The sequence below is a fragment of the Limanda limanda genome, chromosome 9, assembly GCF_963576545.1.
Source record: "Limanda limanda chromosome 9, fLimLim1.1, whole genome shotgun sequence".
Taxonomy (NCBI): domain Eukaryota; kingdom Metazoa; phylum Chordata; class Actinopteri; order Pleuronectiformes; family Pleuronectidae; genus Limanda; species Limanda limanda.
In genome coordinates, this window is record NC_083644.1 from 9,951,331 (window position 1) to 9,969,754 (window position 18,424).

The 18,424-nt window shown below is 40.8% G+C and overlaps 1 pseudogene; it reads left to right on the forward strand.

Annotated features, from left to right (window-relative positions):
• The first annotated feature begins 13,271 nt into the window (after positions 1 to 13,271).
• LOC133010390 (angiopoietin-related protein 4-like) lies at positions 13,272 to 16,766 on the forward strand (annotated as a pseudogene).
• Positions 16,767 to 18,424: the final 1,658 nt, after the last annotated feature.

Sequence of the window (18,424 nt, forward strand, 5' to 3'; positions counted from 1 at the left end):
TCAATTTCTTCACCAGCTTTGAAACAGTCATTGTGTGTGTGATAATGAATGGGGACCTTTTTGTTGTATTTCTTCTAGAACTTGTGCTGTAGTTTGCGGTGGCTAAACACGTGCAATTAGAAAATAACTTGATGAATTTTCAGAAAAAGGCCTCTACTAATACTACAAAAGAGCAGACATCACTTTGTAGGATTTTGTTTTAACGTTTTGTTTTGTCTCCTGTTGTGTCTTTGAGGTAGTTAGCATTTGTTTTGGGATGTTTTTGTTTCTCTTTTGCAGATTCCATGTCTCTTGATATAATCATTTTCCATCTATCTTCACTCAATTTATATTTTGTGGTCATTTAAAATCTATTTGACCTCATGTTTCATATCCTTGTAGTCAGTTTGTGACTGTTTGTGGTGGTTACCAATCTATGTCAGTTAATTCTTTCAAGTGACTTTCTAACAAGAAGCATATAAACTGTCTCTTCCTACATTCCCGGGGACTAATTATATCTTGTTCCCCACAGGCCTGTTCAACAATTCATTCATAATACTCCCAATGACACTGATGTTATTAAAAATCAGATTTCCAATCTTTGTGACAAAATAAAAGCTTTTATTGTGAAAGCCGAATCATGCCTGTTCCGGTCACTTTCTGTCTAACTTTGTTGTGTTTGACTCAATGACAGACAGCTGGATCCTCCAATGAAAAACAACATCTGTATCCTGTGGGCGGTGACGACAGAGGGGCGGGGCTTTCACCAGTTCAGTCAAATGGCGCCAAAGTGACGAGAAGCCTCAGTAGATTTATATATAACCTTTATATAATCCATTGTGCTGGTTTGGACCCACATTTACATTATGGAGTTTAGGATAAATAAGTTAAAGCATGAATATAGTATTGAATAGATATACTATCATATTGTACAGATATACACATTGTATCATATCTATATTGTATAAAACAGATGTAGTATATTACAGTATAGATATAGTATAGTATTTATACTTTACACCAAAGATTCACTTACGCCAGCCTCATAAATCTAATAGTTTGCTAGATTGTTTTCAGGTTTTTGACAGATGGTAAAACAAAAAAAGTGAACTTGTTAACTTGAGCTTAAAGAAATAAAGACATTCTTCACTATTTTCTGACAATTCATAACCTCAACAATGAATTCATAATCCAAAAAACAACAACATTTTGACGTATTGATGATGAAAGTAATAATAAAGTAATTTGATCAAAAACATGATAACAAATGAGGTTAATGTAAGTTTCCCCCTTTACCAAGTTGCTTATCGAGTTGAAAACAGAAAACGTGTTAATAAAGAAATAAACATCTGCAGCAAATACTGATAAGAAGTTTACATTTACTGCAGTATCCACTATCCAGCACCTGGGGGCGCTGTTGTATTATATAATCTCAGAGGATCGTGGCACTTGACACCAAACACACAAGCTGGTTTATTACACTGGAGGTTTCTACTGAGAAACTGTAAACAACTGGGAACCAGCATAAGATAAACAGTCAGAATCCTCACACAGAAGAGGACATTAGGTTAGATTAACTGAACTAAACCAAACCGTCATTGTGAAGTTGAGATGGTTCAATTAAAAAATACTTCTCATTATAAACAGAGTCTCAGCTCATCTACACCTGTCACAGAATGTTGGAGACACAAAATTTCCTTTTGTCGGTGTAATGACGGTGAGATGAGTGAAGGTGAAACTACAGACGTGACATAAGAAGATTTATTAATAGTTAATTATAATTGTTCCTCATCATGTGGACTCACTGTCTAAATGCAGGACCTCACATAATGTTTAATTCTGTGTGTGTGTGTGTGTGTGTGTGTGTGTGTGTGTGTGTGTGTGTGTGTGTGTGTGTGTGTGTGTGTGTTTGTTGCTCTGGGAAACACAGATATTTTTATTTCCATTGCCAAGGAGATTTAGTTTTGTCTACGTTTGTGTATTTTGGATATCAGGATTATACAAAAAGCACTGGACGGATTACCACACAACTTTGTGGGAGGATGTGAGACGGATCAGAAAAGAACACTTTCAATTTCATCGCGGCTCAGATCTGGGGGCAGATCCAGGATTCTTTTTCATTTTCTTTGACATTGTGAAATAGGGTCTTTCCATAATTTTCATTGATTTCTCAGGGACTAATTTGTGGGTCTTCAAGAAAATAAATCTGGCGTCTGATATTTACTAGTGTGTGCAAATAAAAAACTGGATCTAGTAAAATGAAATGTGGTTTCATGAGAGGACTGCTGGTCCTTGGCGGGGATGTGCCTTCTACTGGCTGCCAGGTTTAGTTTAACTTTCCACTGCCTGCAGCTGAACTGGTTTCATTTTGACTGTTAAAGCTATTTAACCAGGCCCATATTCAGCTGATGTCATGAGATCATAACCTAAACAGTCTTCATCTTTCTCATTTTGTTTTGACAGTGGGACGAGTCTGCAAGAGCAGGAGTTCAACTCTGTTCAACTCTGAGAAAACATTTAGATTATACAGTTTCATTCGGTGCATACAAACATCAAATTCATTCTTGATTTTTGAAGACAGTGATTTGACAATAAAATCCAACTCATGGTAAATGCAATAGTCTTAGGAAAAGCAAAAAGAAGAATAAAAGCAGAGGTAACACTTCCTCTGCCAACTTGCCCAACAGTCTCATTAAATATAATGCTGCACCAAAGTTTATACATTCATAGATATCAGTTCCCTAAATGTGTCAAGACTCGTGAACTATTCTCTGGGAAAACAAGAGAAAAGGTTGAACGTCTTGCAAATCCCAGATCCGCCCCCTGATCTGAATCTGCACCAACATTTAATGGGTTCTTCTTCTGACCCAAACCACATCCTTCCCCCCGGTGTTGTGGTAACCCGGTCATTTGGTTTTGTGTCATCTTAATCCTAAACTCATAAACGCACATACAAACCAATTTACAACTAACCGAATTGTCAAATTAAGGATTTTATTGTTTTAAAGGTATCGAATCTGGTTTGATTTTTCTACTGTTACAAAAATAAAGTAATGCTCATGGATTTGACAGATTACAGCACATAAAATATAAAAGATAGAAACCCTACAGCTAACTTCAGTCTTAAAAATAAGTTTAACGAACCAAACTGTCCGCCACATCTTTTTTCTTTAACAGGAGTGTTGTGAGTAAATCACAGCGACGCTCCGGTGTGTTTAATGTGTTCAGGCTTTCACTCCACAGCTTTGTTGGACAGGAAGTCCCGGCCTTCCTGAGACCACAGGGAACAATGCAGGGATTGGCGGCTGTCTGTGACCCAGCAGGAACAATAGAACATCCACACATAAAGCATTTAATGATCAACCTGACACTGTCAAAACACCGCTCACTGACACAGAGCCAGGAAAAGAGCTGAGACCCGCCCCAACCCTGGAGAAGCTGAATCTGATCAATATTGAATCCAATGAAATCTGTCAACGCTGGCATTTCCATGGCAACGAGGAGCAAACTCCATCTGTCAACGGTTGAATGTTGTCATCTGTTGTCTCCAGATCAATAGTGAATTTCAGTCTCTTTGTCTTTAAGCCAGTGAACCGTCCATAGCTGTGTCTCTGTCCGTCCCATTCTTGTGATCAGGATATCTTAGTGTCTCATTGGTGTAAACATTCACTTTGACTCAAGTAGGATCTCATCTTGTTTATCTGAGGTCAAAAGTCAAGTTCACAGCAGAAAACACATTTTTTTGGGCGAAACTACTAAGATGTACGCACTGTGATATATATTGGGGAAAAAATGGAAAATTAAAAAACGAATATAAGGATGGATCATGAGTCGGTCTCAGATGTCAATCATGACATTTCACCCCTTTTTTTATTGCATCAAAGAAAATAAACTTTCTGGAAAACGTATGTAACATCAGAAACATCAGTGGGATAACAATGACCCTAAAAAGAGAGAAATCCTCTTTTAGAAAAATGCATTTGATAGATACTTTGACTTTTTGGCATGGTCCATGTCCACTGACTTCATAATGTTGTGAGTAAACACTGTTCTGCTCATAATTCAACACATCTCAGGAACAGAAGGTGCGATTGTCACCATAGTTCCTGTAGCTTGACTGGTTGGTGGTAATCGTATATTTCTGATTACTTGAATGAATGAAAATGTGCAGAATAATTGGATTTTTGCACTGGCAGAGAATTTCTTTTTCTTTTTTCCGGTATCAGGAGCTGCCCCGTCACTACCACCACTGTTGTGCCTTCGAGCAAGGCACTGAAAGAGAACGAAATTCGACTCCAGATGAATGATAGTGTTGCTCTGTGACAGCTGGACGTTTGAATAGGAAACTGTCCCTGAGGTCGTTTGTCATAATGACTGAAAAAGGTGATAAGATATCAGTGTTGTGTTTTCAGCTCTCTCAGCTTCAGACAAACTGCAAATGAGATGACGATGTGATTTTAATAACAAAAACTAGGAACTGGTTAATGTTTAAGGTTTTTAAAATTAGAACAACAGCAACGTGCAGAGTCCAGTGTCCTCTGGTCGATCTCCTGGTTTGGCTGCTGTTATCGGGAGATGGTGATAACCCTTGACTTCTAAGGTCAGGTTGTTTTCCACCCTCTGACGTCCTGACACGACCCCGACCAACAAGCAGCAGTTTGCATGAGGGGAGTAATCTAATGGAGCGTGCAGATGGAGGAAGTTGTTTGAGGCACTGAGACGTTAAACTACCTCTTTTTTTTCTCCTGGTCAGCCTGACCTCGAATCCGATCCAAGAGACATGAACACACCCTCATCCTCCCTAAGCTCTGGTCACAGATGAGCAATTTACAGCCGTCGGCCAATTCTAACTCGAGCCAAAACAAAACAATCTCTATTTCAATTCAATACTGGATTCAGGTTCATTTATAATTGTCTTAAATCAAGGTTCCCGTACTTTTTGTTCCCATACTTTCCATTATGACTTCCATTCAGATTCTCCTTTACATGATACAGAGCAAAGTCTGATTATGACTTTACATCATTCATCCAATATTCCCCACATCTTTTTAATGGGGTTAATATCATAAAGTTATTCTAGTAGTTTATAGCTACTGTGCAGGACAGCGTTTTTCACCATAAATGAAAATTATGAATATTATTGAACTAATGGGTAATATAAGACCTATAATAACTCATAGTACACCCTGTACTGAAAAACAAAAGTGCAAGTCAGTGTTTGTTCCAGAGTAAATGTTTTATAGCAACATGGGAGCTGAAGAGCTTGTTTATCTCTGCACAGAAAAGGAAAAGCTGACGTTGTTGCTGTGTGAGTCATTATTACCACGAGTGAGTTATTATTCAAACCGAAACAGTGACAAAGCCAGGAACTTATTCTGGCTGCCAGGTTGTGCCAGAGTCATGTATTCGCTGGTTTTCCATTGCTGAGTATCACTCTCTAATAAATGTCCTTTTTAACTTCAAGTTGTAATTGACAACGTTTATTATTGTCTAGTAACTTGATGTGTAATATTTTGTATATCGCATACTTTTACTTTACATACCTGAACCCAATTTTACTAAAAATCTTTCTGTACATTTATTTAAGAATGCAATTAATTTGAAGTTTTTGAATACCTGTGTTCTCTGCTGCTGTATGCTCATCTTCTTCATCTTCTTTGTTCGGTTTAATGGTGGGTGGCAACTAACCCCCTACTGTGTTTGAGTGTGATCAGAGTTATTTACCTCATATTAAATTCTTATGTCAAATTCTGTCTCTTTCAGATAATGGTGACGACCTCCTATTCCAACTGTAAATACTTTTTCCAAACTGCGTTCCTTCACTCCATTTTTTGCAATTTCCCTTTTCTCGTTATCTAACAAAGTGTAAAACCTTTTATTAGAGTGTGTTCAACCTCTCACTTCTATCATCCTTCATCAGTTGCTTGCTGTGTGCAATGTGATTCCTAATGAACGAAAGCTTCAGCTGAACAGTTTACGCTGAAGCAACATTAACCTTCACATTGTAGAAACCTTTGCACACAGTGAGCAAGGGGAAGGAAAAACAGAGTTGGAGGCCAAACACGAGCAGCTCCTTATCAGAACAATAACCCATAAAGTAATTTCCCCGCGGAGCAGCGAGTGGCAGTGACAGGACGGAGGGAGGAGGACACTTGTCCATCAGCTCTGAGCGCACTTCAAAGTCCAGAGACGCTGGCAGCAAAACATGTTTTCTTCAAGGAGAGTCCACAAGGGACCAATCAGGAAGAAGTGGTGAACACGTTTTCATTGTTTTCAAGACCTCGGAGAAAGGAAACAAGCTTATCAAGTTTATTAATCTTTTGATACATTTTTTCACTCATCTATAATTGTACATTAACACAATTTTTGACATAAAGAGGGACAATGTCCATCCAGCTGTTTTATCTGATCTACTATCCAGAACTAGACTGTAGACAGTGATAGCATGCTGACATCAGCATTTAGCTTAAAGCACTGGTTTGCCCCCAGTTGATATACAGATCCTTTACATCTTAAACATTAGCACGATAGCTTTCAACTAATTTCTACCTAAATGTAATGACACCTGGAGCAGTGCAGTGATCCAAGCTGGATTTTAGCGCGGGTGTGTTCATGATTGTGCATCTGAGTCACCAACTCCTAAACATGTTTATGAAGACAAATAGCTGGAGCTCCGATTGGCAGAGATGTGAACTGAACACCTGGTTACACACTGTAATGTCTCAGAGCATCACTGTAAACACACCTGTAACATTTTTACACATGTGTATCGTCCATCTTTAAATACAGTGTGAGGTTACAGAGGGCTGTCTTTAGGTCCATGTGTGCGGAATGTGTGTCTTTTGCCGTTTTACACAACTCGGGTTCTCCTCCTGGTTTCTGGGTAAAAGGTGAACTGCGCTGGAGCGTGATGGGACCTGCCTGCTGCCTCACAGCGAGGTCATGGTCATACAGAGCATTAAGTAATGGAATGAAGGGAGCAGTGAACCAGTGAAACCCCATGTGAGTAAATAGCCGTCTGGACTGAAGCAGAGGTTAACGCTACAACAAAGAGGGGGTCAACTGGGGCTCCATGTTCAGAAATAGAGCAGAGGTTGATGGGATATCCACGTTTCAAGGAGCAGCACACAGAGAAATAGACAGGTTGTCAGATGGACTTTGATGGTTCCAGTCTTGTTATGTTGAAACTAAGTGGGAGTATAAATTCTTAAAAGGTAGAAAATGGTGATGTTAAGTTTAGGTGAATCTGAATCTTTTCACCTCATCATGGATTTATAAAGCCTAGAGGATAATGTGTCCTGCTTTCATGAAGTGGATGTCAGAAATATACATCAAACAGGAAAGAGTCTCGGACCTTCTTGGCACAAACACAATCTCTTCTCAAAAACAGATTTCTGTTGTTTGAATGTGGAACAGAAACACAATAACTTGTTAACTATTAAGCAAACAGACTCAGCTTTACACTGACAACAACTCAGATAAGTAGAAAGAGGCTTCAGCTGAGCTACCTCATAGGGCAAGATTTACATCTCTGATATCAACTATGTCCACTATTCAATCCACTGGTCAGCGACACACAACTATTTCCATCTCCACATCTAAGTGGTTATTTAGTTAGTAATCCAGTCTGTGACAATTCGCTGTCTAGTTCTTGCACTGTGGCGTAGTTTGCACTGTGGCCTCTCAGCAGGTTTCTGATCCGACTCCCGGGTTCAGCCGAGGTCTAGCAGGGTGGAGTTTTGCATTCTCTAACTTCTCCTGCTTCCCTCCACAGCCCAAAGACTTGGAGATTGGCTTCAGGTGGATTGTATACTCTAAATAGGTCGTATTATGTGAGTGGGGATAGTTGTCTGTCAAGCCTGCGATACTCCGCCACTCGCCCTAAGGTCACAAATTCTTCTTCTGACTGAGGTTTCACATTCTTGGCTTGAAAGATGGACAATAGGTGAAAATTCAGGTTGAATGTTTTTTGTCACTAGCAGGTGTAGTTAAGAAAATTCCAAAGTTGTCGTTTGGTCACAAAGTATTTCATAAATTAAAAATGTGATGCTGCTTGAGGAAAAGTCCAGAGATATCTAACTCGGTCAAAACGCAATGTAAAATGTCACGAGATCCCCAAGAACATAATAAATAGAAAATAGAGATATCTAACTTGATAAGTCAAATGTTTAAACTGTTGATGAAGCTACATGAAAAATCTGAAGATTTACAAAGATTTATCCACTGGAAAAGACAAAGGTCTAAATAAAGCTAAATACAACCTCATTAACCTTTGATGAAAACAGGGAAATAGCTGCCATCTTCTTTCACATCTCTGCCATCTCTCTCTCTCTCTCTCTCTCTCTCTCTCTCTCTTCAGTGTGTTGATGCTGCAGAACAATAAATGCTGCTTTCTGGGTTAAAGGGCAAGACGAAGAATCAGATTGTTAAAAAACAACAGCACATCCTAAGGGAAGGCGGGGCCACAAGCATACAGATACTGGGTGAGTGTGGAATCTGGGTAAAAGGTCGGTGTAGTGGAAGTGAGTGAATGGAGTTTCAGCCTTTGGATAGTAAATACATCTGTTTTCAATGAAGCCCGCGTTGACACCAACACGAGAGGCTGGAGAAGCTCTACCTTTGACACACTTCTCTGGTCTGCCAAATGTCCTGAGATGGTTATAAAAGACCCGGAGTCAAACCAGGACGGAGGATTGTTTACATCCACAGTTGGAAACATATGGATAAATCAACAGAGTAAAGAAAAGGGCAGAAGAAAAAGCTAAAATCATTGTATTTCTGCTTCTTTTCTTTGGTTATAAATAGATTTATAAACATACCGGCACCACTTTCACCGACTTGAATTACATGTAACTTAACCTGTCGTCTCCGTTGGATAATATGATACATTTAGCTGGGACATAAGAAGCATTTTTAAATCACAGTCTTTGCTACGTATAGCACAGTATGGTCTCAGTCTTCTCATTCAACTCTCCAAGCTAAGCCAGCTCGCTAGAAAAATGAACTAATTCTGTGATCTTCATGACCTGAATATACTAAAACAGGTAAACTGATGATTTATTCAATCAATCAAAAGCCCCACAGTCAGCATATTGTGCATCAAACTAATTTACTCACTGATCCTGTTTCATTCTCAAACTTTGTTTTAATCTGGGGAAACTGGTGAATGCCACATAACAACTCTAAATAATGCTGGATTATATCTGTAAGAATATGACTAATCCTCAACAAAAGAAGAACAAATCCTCTGAAAAGAAAAAGGGATTAAAAGACACAAGACTTGAATGTACAAAAAAAAATGCCTTATCCTTAATCAATACCTCTGATGGAGTCGATCTAATAATCAAACCAAACAAAGGTTTTTCTTTATTTCTAATCTGAGGTTTTCTGTCCATTCCATACGTACGGCTTCTGACGCAGCTGCAGAACTTCTGGATGTTTTGTTACTGCGGATTCAGTCCTGACATGTTGGGGGGGTGTTCTGCCCCCGAGAGGCTGATGCAACATTCCAGACACGTGACAGAAGCTTCACCTTTCACACACTAACCCACTGGTGCCTAAAATCACAGTCTACCCCGCAGCCCCCCCCGCCCGGTGGTGGAAGCTCATGTACTGTACAAGTGCAGATTTGATGGGACGTGTTGTGTTTTCATAATCTGCACAGTTGTTGATGTAAGATGAAGACTGTCTTCAAACCTGCTGATAAGCTCACTCAGTGTGATGTTGAGGGACATCATCTATCTGCTCTTTGTAAGATCTCTGTCGGTCAGTGTCACCCAACTCTGTGCTGATGGAGGTTCGCTCAAAACAAAGATACACAAACTCACGGGAACATACAACAATTCCAAAGTCGCAACTTTTTTATGAATTGAAATATATATGTAAAATAAACGGATGTGAATGTAAAGGTTTTAACTCAAGTATCCATATACTATGTGTTTTAATTGATGCACTGTAGTGTTATTTCAAATGATTAATTAACAGTGCAAACAAAGCTACAGGCCTTTTGTAACCACGTTTTAAGTCCACAGATGCTGAGCATTTCATAATCAAAGTGGTTGTTTGGGCGGAGCATTGCTTTAAACTAGGGCTGGGCAAGTTAACTCGTTTCAATCGAGTTAACTCAAGTGATGAGTTAACTCGATTAATTATTTTATCTCGCATTAACTCAGGTTTGATTATTTATTGTTTTATTGTGAAAGTCAGGCTTTTATTTTGTGAAAGTCTGTTGCTGACTTCTGCAGAACAGGAAAAAAGAAAATAATTGGCGGATAAACAATCGAGTTAACTCATCACTTGAGTTAACTCGATTAAAACGAGTTAACTTGCCCAGCCCTACTTTAAACCCAAATTTTTTGGGTATAGTTTTTGTCCTTTTGATGGGAACTGGAAAATACAATATTGACCTTATCGTCATTGGGATTGTTTTACACATTTCTGGACACCTGCTCCATGTAAATCCAATGCACTTTCCTTTAAGCTTTGATTTTGGTCTCCACCAGCTCCCCAGGGGAATATCTGTCTCTTTATGTGAAATAAACTGAAAATTTAATTAATATAGATGTTATTATATAGAACATTTCTAATGGAAGGGGTATAAGGTCAGTGAACATAGAAACTATACGTCATTAACCTATCAATGTTCCCCTGACCAAGTTCAATATATCTGGAGGACTAGCATTCTCTGTAGAACCAAGAGGTTACAGAAAACAATTGACTTGATAGATTGTAATTTACACATTGACCAAAGTCTCAGTTTCAGTTTGGGATGACTTCTACCACAAGATAATATTAACAACATTTTTTAGACACACGTTCATCTCCTCCCGTGTGAACCCTTCTCGGTTCTCTGATGTTTGACCAGGTTTAGACGCACAAATTCATTTATAAATCAAACATCGTGATCCGATGCTGGCGATCCTGGACGGAGCTGATCACACATTGCTCCACCTAACGTCAGCTCGGAGGATATGTGCAGAACAGATATTTGCACTCGATCACTGGCTGCCAGGAACTCCCTCTGCAGTCTCATGATGGGAAATTGATTCCCCCAACCTATAGAAAACACCTTAGATGGAAAGGTCCCTCGGCTATATTTAGAACACGAACCGATATCATCAGGTTCATTTCAACAGTTTGTCAATGTTTATTTTAGTGTTATCTCACTGTACTTTGTAACTAGGTAAAATGTCCCACAAATAAGGTTCCTCTTTGGCTGTCTGGTTTCATTTTGAGTCATCGCATTCCTCTTCCTCCTAAAAGTTAATGTCTGAACCTCTGAGTCTGAAAGCAAAAGCATTTGACTTCAGATGAGCCATTAAGATTAATCTCTCGGCCTCCAAGTCAAATAATCTTTCCATCAGAGTCAGCGGTTGAGAAAAATAAATTTTAGATTTCTTTCAGTTTTAGTTTCTCAAAGTAGAATTATGATCTAGTTTTCCACCACAACAACAGCATGTTACCTAGTAACTACACTCAAACATGAACTATGACGACCTGGCCAGCTCTATGGATGTTAGGTCAGTAGTCATCACTTCATGAAGGATAAGATTAACTGTAATGTTTCATTGAAGGGACATTTGATTTGATTCATGGTCCCAAGTCGATGAACCTTTAATGACAATCCTGTCTTTTTCTTCACGTGAGGTCGACTTTTATGGTTTTGAGTGAATTACCTAAACCACTATCTGAAGAACCGGCCTAAAATTTTAACAAAACATTCATGTTCCCATCAGGATGGATTGTGATAATTTTGGCGAAACCCTGAACTCTTCATCTTGACCAAATTGACCAATAATTATGAGATGCTAGCATGCTAAACATTAAAACTGCCAAATATTAGCATGCCTATGTTAGCATTTCCACTTGTACCATGCTAACATTAGTGTTTTCCTCAGAACACTGCTTATGTTTCATGTATCCTACAATCACTGTGACTTTTTTACTTTGTCCATGTCCCATCCACTAACATGGAGGAGGTGTTATTTATTGTATCTTCTGACTATTACCGAGATTAATGACTTGATCTTTTGGCCCTTAAGTAGTGTTAAAGGGACCAAACAGCCAGAAGAAATCCAAAAACAAATTGAGATATTCAGATGAAGAAATTGTTTTTCAAAAGGAAGAATATTTTGCAGCAGATCAGCTGCAGATTATTATCCCCCATCTAGATTAGAATGTGGTGCTTACTCTGTTTTCGCTAAATCAGGAGAAATGCCCTTGTTGGAAAGATTCTTACAGAAACCACAGGCTGCTGACGTTTACTGGATATGTGTGTGTGTTGCAGTATTTGTCATCTGTACCTCATCAGTACACCACGTGCCTTGTGTCTGGTTGTGTTCGTGTGTGCGTGTGTGTGTGTGATTGTTGGACTTTGCTGTCAGGAATGAGTGTGTTAAAAGCCCAGAGGGTTGAACTTTCCCCTACTTCTCACAGTCCCTCCTCCATCTTTGAACATTCTCCAGCTTACCCCATTCAAGCTGAAGAGCCACAGCGACTGTCCTGATCCACTGACAGAGATGAACTAAGATATCAAACTATCAAGTTGCCTTTTTACAGATTTAACACAGTTAACATTTCACAAAATCTTTCAGTATCGGGTTTAATTTGGACGCTGTTTCATTAAAGGCTGTTAGGACGAAAAAAAGCCACTTAAAGAAGCTTTGAGCTTTTGATTATTCTGTCACACAACATTTAATCTGCAAACTTCAGTCAATTTTTAACGCATATATGACAAGTGTATGATAATTCCACCCTCTCAATTGTAGGAGCTCGCTTCTTTTCTTGCTCTTAAGTGACAGTAAATTAAATTTCATGATGTCAGCTTGTGATCTTTGACATTGTTTAAATCAACAACTGAGATAATAGATAATCTTCAGGTTAAATGATAGGGCCAGTTATTAGTTGAAGCCCCACAGAGAATATCAACAGTATTTTAAAAACAGCTACAAGAAACACAGCTCTAGAGAAAAGGTTGAATGTAAAAACATTTATATAACAGTTTCAACATTTAACCAACAAACTGTGAATCACTGGGATAAAAATCCGATGTTTGACCTGTGAAAATAAAACTGAATGTAAATCGTCACGTCAATCACGTCCCTGTATCAGCGGGTGTTCCACCAGTATTTCAGGCCTTTCATTGCATCATGATCCTCACCATGAGTCCTCAACAGCGTTACCACTGCCAAAAACTCTCCACGCCTCCAACATCCCCCCCATCCCCTCCTCCATGCTCTGGCAGCCAATCACTGGAGACCTCTGCTGCAGCACTGAGCTATAAAACCCTCACAATGCCTTTCAGCAGCACACAACAGACAAGGAGCGACATCAGCCTTTCCTGACAAGACACTCTCAGCAGACACAAAGATGAAGCTGGCACTACTCCTCCTCCTCCTCCTCACCATCCTGGTGCACGCAGCATCTGCTTTCCCCACTGAGAGGAGAGCTCAGCCCGGCCGGGAGAAACATGCCTCCTGGGACGACGTGAACGTGGTGGCTCACGGCCTCCTGCAGCTGGGCCAGGGCCTGAAGGAGCATGTGGACAAGACCAAGGCCCAGATGAGGGACGTCAACGCCAAACTCAAGGCCTTCAATGGCACGGTGGCCGAGCTGCAGAAGAGGCAGCAGGAGCAAGATGAAGATCTCAAGAAGACCAGGGGTGCAGAGGTGGTGGAGAGGGGGACGGTGGCTGAAGAGGTGAGGGCGGAGATGGAGGGGGTGAAGCAGCAGAGTGATGACATCAACTCCAGGATGGACAGACTGGAGGAGAAGGTGGACCAGGGGCTCGTGGGGCCGAAAGTAGACAGCAACTTCAGCGATGACTCAGGAGTCCCATTCATGCAGGTGAGTGGAAAATACTGGTTTGTGTTATTATTCAGATCAGAAGGAAACACTAGAGGCTCCTGCAATCAAGCTAACTGATAAATGCTCTGTAACATCATCAGGGAATCTACTTCCATCCCTGAGGGATCACTGGGAGTTTCAAAAACACTTTGAAGCCAAATTAGATTTTCAAATAAACGCTTCATTTGAGCCCAAGTTTAAACCCAGTGATGCTGAGAAGCTGATGTTTGTTTCCCCGGCTGTTTCCAGAGGCTGCTGGCTGCTCAGAACAGACGCATCGACGAGCTGGTGGAGAAGATCAAGCAGCAGCAAAGCAAACTGGAGAAGCAGAGTGTGCACCTGCAAGCGCTGCAGGACAAGGTGAGTCTCACCGGACCAACGTTTATATGCAACACTGACCCCTCGACCGGTCTGATAGGAAAGGACAAACTGGAGATGAGGTCATTTTCTGATCACTGTTTTGATTTCCACAGTTTACACATAAAAGAGTGAAGTCGCACCGACGCAGAGATGAGGAGACGGCGCTGAGAGGAGAGGCCGAGCAGAGCAAGGACACATCAGGTGAGCAGACAAACCGCTGCAGGGTTTTTAAAAACAGTTCCAAACTGATGGGAGCATGTTAACTGTGTCCTCATTTCCTCTGGGACTTGAACCATTAGTGACAAAGTGCACAAACAGCTACACACCCTGTACCAACACGGATCAATGTTAACACAAACTGCAAAACTAAAACCCAAACGATGGGTAACTCTCTGTAAAACCTGAGCAAATTCAGTTTGCATCAGCCTGCGACACAAATCATTTGCAGCCAGTGTCAGTGACATAAGAAGGAGACAGTTCATCTTTGCACCTGGTTTTTAAATACCTCACTAGCTGGCAGGGCAGAGTGCAGAGTCCAAAGATCAGGAAAGACACACCCACTGTACTGTACTGTATCTATCTAGGTCACTGAGAGCTTTGTTCTTAGCACGTTTCAATTCAAGTAAACAAAACCAGCATGACATGAAACTTCTGACAGGGTTTTCAAGATGCACCACCACTAGGGCCCAACGCTCCCTTTAAGAAAACACGTTTAAATTCCACTAAATTCAGATTTTGATTCAGATCTGCACCAAATTTTACACACCCATAAATATCAGTCCCCTCGATCCATAAATCATTCTCTGAAAATGTGATAAAATGTCCGAACTCGCAATGTTAAATGGAAAAAAGAAAAATCCTATTTGCCCCCTGATCTGGATCCACACCAAAATTGAATGGGTTCTTCCCTGACCCATAATGCATCTCTCAGCCAAGTTCCGTGGTAATCCATCCAGTTGTTTTTTGCCTTATCTTGGTCACAAACAAACAACCACCACAGTTTAGATTGAGCATCGACCAAGACAGAGATTCTGCAGCTGCACTGTGAACGCTCACCTCAGTGCATCTGATTTACTGAATTGTTTGATTTTCCCTCCTCAGATCTGCCCAGAGACTGTCACGACCTGTTTGCACGAGGGCAGCGAGCCAGCGGCATCTACACCATCCAGCCCGAGAGCTCGGAGCCGTTCAACGTCCTCTGTGAAATGACTTCAGGTGAGTCAACAGGAAAAATGCCTCCGGTCGTCTGGTTTTAATTATCTGACATTGCTGCACTGCTAAGAGAAAACTTAGCATCATAGAAGTGGAGCACAGAGCTGAGGGAGTTAGATCAGCGTGAAGGGAATTCTAATGTTGGGCATATGTGATTAATTACAATATGGAATCTAAATAAACAAGTTTCAGAGAAAGTCACAGGAGCAGTTTTCCACTGCAGCGTCAAATACTTAACTAGTTTTTTTGTATTTTTTGGACGAACAATACGTGTTGTGTTGTCTTTGGCTCAACCTTCCCTCTGCCCTCTGCAGACGCAGGATGGACCGTCATCCAGAAACGCCAAGACGGATCCCAGAAGTTCAACCAGCTGTGGGAAAGCTACAAGAGAGGCTTCGGCAGCCTGAATGGTGATTAGAGTTCACCCAACATTTTCAGAAAAGGAAAACAATCTGCATTTTTTGGTCACAAATATTAATATCATCCTCTCTCTTGTCCCTCAGGTGAGTTTTGGCTCGGCCTGGAGAACATCCGCTCCCTGTCCACACAAGGCCAGTACATTCTGCAGGTGGAGCTGTCTGATCGGGCAGGTGAGCAGCAGACCACGCGGTACCAGTTCAACCTGGACGGAGAAGACAAGAAGTTCGCTGTGCACCTGAAGCAGGAGGCTCCACCCGGAATTCAGGAGGACATCTTCACCACCGGAGCCTCTGGTGTCTCCTTCTCCACGGCCGACAGAGACAACGACCTCGCTGCAGACGCCAACTGTGCCGAGCTGCTCTCAGGTAAAACACTTTTATCCTCGGCACAAGAAAGCAAATGTCTGTCCCAGGAAAAGTTAAAACAACAGTGGCTTTAACAAGGATGCTCTTCTGTTGCAGGAGGTTGGTGGTTCAGCGGCTGTGGAGAATCAAACCTCAACGGCAGATATCCCAGAAGGCCGAGCGAGCTCAGGAAACGGCGGCACGGGAGACAAGAGATGTTCTGGACCAGGAAGGGACAAGATAACTCTCTGAAGACAACGCTGCTGAAGATCACCCCCGCGTCGAGAAAACAATAAACTGTCTCAAAAACAAACAGGAAGAGACCCAAGAAGAAGACAAGAGTTTAACTTTAAATGTTGAAATCATCCCATTCTGCTGAGCACATTCATAATCTCTCCTGTTGCTTTGATATTTCTATGCTATGCTATATGATATCTATCGTCTCAGTCATATTGACGCTCTTTACTCCCTTTGTAAGGGTTTTATGTCCTAATCTTATTTCATGATTATTTGCTGTTTATGTGTTTGAATTACTTTTTACTTCAACAGTGTCGTTTCTCACTGTTCACTTTCATACTCTTCAATGTTTTATATTTCATTTGAGTGAAGGGGATGGAAATAAAAGTTTTTAAAGCTTAAATAAAATGCAACTCGTCATTCACGCTTGAAAACAACCTTGTGTAAACAACACACACACACACATTCACACACTCAGTCTCAAAAATCTAGGTGACACATACTAGTATGAAATTAGCTTGTCATGCAAATCGTTGTGGGTTTAGCAGATAGACTCAATATGATTAACGACATGTCTCCACTTGTAGGAACGCTGCCATCTTGTGCCTTCAGAGCCAGAGTCTGATCAGTCGTGTTTTTTTGAGCTATGATAGTGAGGTCCTGTCGATGCATGTGCTCGACCAATCATAAGTCAGTCTCAGCTGTCAATCATGAAGTTTCAGAGTTATATGCTGTGGCCAGCCACCAGGTTGCGATCAAGATGCTTTGGCTTCACTTTTGGGAGGTGTCAGTCTAATGATTAATGCTAATGAGGGATGCATTTTCTAATAATAAATCATTATGATTAATAGATAAGCTGTAAAATAAAACCAATAAGTCCAATGACAATTAAAATGTCTCTTCAAAAAGGATCCAATGGAACAATTCAGTCAAACCTTCCATGATCAGCAGTTTTGTTTTATCAATCAAATAAAATTAAAGGCTATGTGGACTCTTTTCATTCTCAGTGGTTTAGTTTTAAGTTATATACAGTCCTGACCAAAATCTTAAGACCAGTTAAAAAATTGCATGAATTTGCATTTTGCACTGTTGAATCTTAGGAAGGTTCTAACTAGAGCTTCAAAATGCAAAAAAAAAAGAAATGGGAACAAGAGCCCAAAAGTTGTGAGCAGGCAATTTATTGAAAACAACAATTTAACTGAAGTAGGCTGTTCATCAGCTGATCAAAAGACCACAGCTCAAAAAAAAAAAAAAAAACCTCCTAAAACAGAAATTAAAGTGTCAAAAACTGACTCAGTAATGAGTAGCTCCACCATTATTGTTGATCACTTCAAAAATTCGTTTTGGCATGCTTGATGCAAGTGTTTCCAAAAGGCTAGTGCGAATGTTGCACCAAGTGGTGAAGATGGCTTCACGAAGGGCATCCACTGTCTGGAACTGAAGTCCATTTTTGTAAACTTCCCTTGCCATCCATCCCCAAATGTTCTCAATTGGATTAAGATCAGGGGAACACGCAGGATGGTCCAAAAGAGTGATGTTATTCTCCTGGAAAAAAGTCTTGGTCAGACGGGCATTGTGAATTGGAGCGTTGTCCTGCTGAAAAACCCAGTCGTTACCTAACCCTATGCCCGCTGCAACATCTCCACATAGCCAGCTGCTGTTTGACGCCCCTGCACAACCTGGAGCTCCATTGTTCCATTGAAGGAAAAAGCACCCCAGATCATGATGGCGCCCCCTCCACTGTGCAGCGTAGAAAACATCTCAGGTGGCATCTCCTTGTCCTGCCAGTAACGTTGGAAGCCATCAGGACCATCAAGGTTACATTTTTTCTCGTCAGAGAATAAAACTTTCTTCCACCTTTGAATGTCCCATGTTTGGTGCTCCCTTGCAAAGTCTAAATGGGCAATTTTGTGGCGTTGAAGGAGACGTGGCCTTTGAAGACGTTTCTTGTTTTTGAAGCCCTTCCTTCGCAGGTGCCGTCTGATGGTTATTGGGCTGCAGTCAGCACCAGTAATGGCCTTAATTTG